This window comes from Chrysochloris asiatica, unplaced genomic scaffold (assembly GCF_000296735.1).
Source record: "Chrysochloris asiatica unplaced genomic scaffold, ChrAsi1.0 scaffold00515, whole genome shotgun sequence".
Lineage (NCBI taxonomy): Eukaryota > Metazoa > Chordata > Mammalia > Afrosoricida > Chrysochloridae > Chrysochloris > Chrysochloris asiatica.
In genome coordinates, this window is record NW_006409033.1 from 190482 (window position 1) to 193321 (window position 2840).

General features: G+C 40.8%; 1 pseudogene; it reads left to right on the forward strand.

Annotated features, from left to right (window-relative positions):
- The first annotated feature begins 611 nt into the window (after nucleotides 1–611).
- LOC102822180 lies at nucleotides 612–2525 on the forward strand (annotated as a pseudogene).
- The last annotated feature ends 315 nt before the right edge of the window (nucleotides 2526–2840 follow it).

Below are 2840 nucleotides of genomic sequence, written 5' to 3' on the forward strand. Positions count from 1 at the left end.
TTCTTCTATATTCTGCCACAGCTTGACTATGTCATAGAAAATTTTTTCTGCATTTTATCTCTTCTTGACATTCTTTAGTCTCTCCTCTATACTCATAGAATAGCAAAGTCAATCTGAGCTTGTGTCTCTGCTGTTTCAAGACTATCTTTGAGTTTCCATAGTTCACAGGGGTTAAGTTAAAGTTGTGAATAGAGTCCATAAGTTTCTGCAGTGTTTTGCCCTGTTCATTGCCCTAGACTCAGTTCACTAGCTTTAGCGTCTCCTGTACTGTACTTGTACAGGCTTTTTTACTTGATTTTTGAAATTCCCTTTATGGGAATTTACAGCATTGTTGTCACATTTTCTGGAATGCTGTCTGTTAATTCTCACAATCTGGACACTTTATATTTTCTTCTGTCTAAACTCTACTTAACACCACTTCTCTGCATTTCTGAACTTTTTTGTTTTTTATTTCCTTAGAAATTTCCTGTAAAATATTAGTTGGTCTACATCCATATTAAGTATTACTTGATATATTGTTTCATCAAATTATATTAAGAAAAAAAAAAAAAAAAAAAGAGGTCTTGCTATGTCTCTGTCTACACACAAGTTCTCTAGGTTCTCCTTCAGTGATGTTTGGAGCCAGCACAACAAGCATTTCACAGTATCAGAGTGGCTGTCCCAGTAACTGAGAACCCCTTTTGAGGTGTTATGATGTACAAAGGGACTTGGTGCTTGTTATTGGTGGAGTTCCTCGGGCTGTACAGCAAATTAAAGTTAATCTCTGAGAGGTCAAAGCTCAGATTCATAGTTGCATAAGCCATCACCTAGAATGCCTTCGAAGTCGTGAGGTGTGGCTATATGAACAAGTGGACCTCATCTATCAACTAAAAGGAAAGATGCTGCAACAGTTCACTCAGCAGCTCTACTGGTTACTGGGCCAGTTCAATTGTCTTATTTATCAACTGAAATGCTCCTCCCAAACAAAGATCTAGCCAATCAAGACTCTGTGTGCCTGGAGAGACTGGGTGGGCAGTTTGACTCTCAAACCAGAAGATTCAACTATTCTGCTCTTTGAAGCAGACAAAATTGCATCACATCAGACCATCACCACCTTTGGATCCCTCAAGACCATGCAAATTCTTGAGCACTAGATGGCTCATGCTAATCCATCAAGTATTGGACCCTTCTTGGAGAAGAGAGGTTATATCCCAGGGCCAGAGCAGAAGTCATAACCCAGCACCACAGCTGTCCCTCTGAGCAAGTGGCTCCCTGGAAGCAAACCTGCCAGTGGTCGTCAGGGTCTGTACATGCCCAGCACCAATTCCCAGGGCTGGCTCTCCCAAAACCAGACCTAGGAGAATTATCAGACTTCTCCCAGAGCCTACAATTTCTTCAGTTATGACTTGGGGCAACCTAAAGGGCTTGGAAAACCAGCTTCTCAAGAATCAATAACAAGATGTTTCTGAAAAACCAAGTCACCAAAATACAATTGTTCTTCTGCCAACTTATTCTCCATTGAAGGTGAAAAAGTTAGAGATGTGGAGTTACTTGATCAAGATGAGGTGGGACTTTCCAATTGGTTGATGACTCCCCTGGAGCCCCATAGACTGGAGAAGACTGAAAATGACAGCTGTGAAACTAGTGAAAAGTTTAAGCTCTTATTCAAGGTTTTCAAGGAGGCCTTTAATGTTAATGATTGGCTTGTCAAGCCTGACTCTTTTACCAATTGTCAGGGCACCAGCCCAAAGGTGTGTAAATTGAAAACCCAGGCAATCTAAAGTGCCTAAATGACCACTTAGAAGTGAAGAAACTATCGTCCACCCCAACATGGTTACCATGGATTGTCTTGTCCAGAGTCACCAAGAACCATATAAATTAGAAGAGGTGTACAGAGCCAATGACCACTGCACAAGCTTTTCTGAGTGTGTGTGTGTGTGTGTGACAAAAATTGTGAGAAGGAAGCGCTGTGTACATGGCTCCTGAAGAAAGAAGGAAAAGATAAAAATGGGATGCCTGTGGATCCAAAATCTGAGCTTGAAAAGCTTAAAGATTCCCTAAATACGTGGCTCTGTCCTTTCAGAACACAGGCAAAAGAACAGGTTAAGGTACCAAAAGCCATGGCTTCTTCTAAAATTGCTGATTCTTTTCAAGTCATAAGGCACAGTCCCTTGTCAGGGTGGCTCATGCGACCATCATGCTAAGAAGGAAGTCCCAAGGAAGTGCCTAGTACTGAGGACAGAGCTGGCAAACAAAAGTTTGTAAGCCCGATGGCCACTTCCCGGTGTCCCTTTAATCCAGCTGACTGGGTCTTGCCAGTAAAGAACACATGAAATCTCAACCAGGTACCCTCTGGAGAAGACAAATGACTACTTCAAAAGAAGGTACAGGAAGTATTGCTTAAATCACCCATAAAGTAGGAACATAACTTCCTCCTTCCCCCCCAAGATTGCTATGGCTTTCCAGCAGTTTGTGATTTCTTTGCCTGTATGCAGTTTAAAGCTGATAAAGAAAAGTGGTTGTATCGAACTCCTCTACAGATGTGAAGGAAGGGAATATATGAATCAGGCAGCTTCTCTTCAGATTATCACATAACTATGAGATGAACAACCACACCTTGCCAAATTGTGTTTCTGACTCTGTTCCTTCCTTTCCTGCCTAACTATGAACTAGTGAAAAAAACCAAATCTGTTTGTTAAATTGATGTTGAGGATGCTCTGTTCCTTCTTAAAGAAGTATTACTGAATTCTCACCTAATTATAAATGTGGTGGATAGGTATTTTTCACAAGCCTCCATAGCTCCTTAGATTACAGAAGTACATTAAAGCACTAGTTTTCAAAATAAAAATAAAATAAAAAAG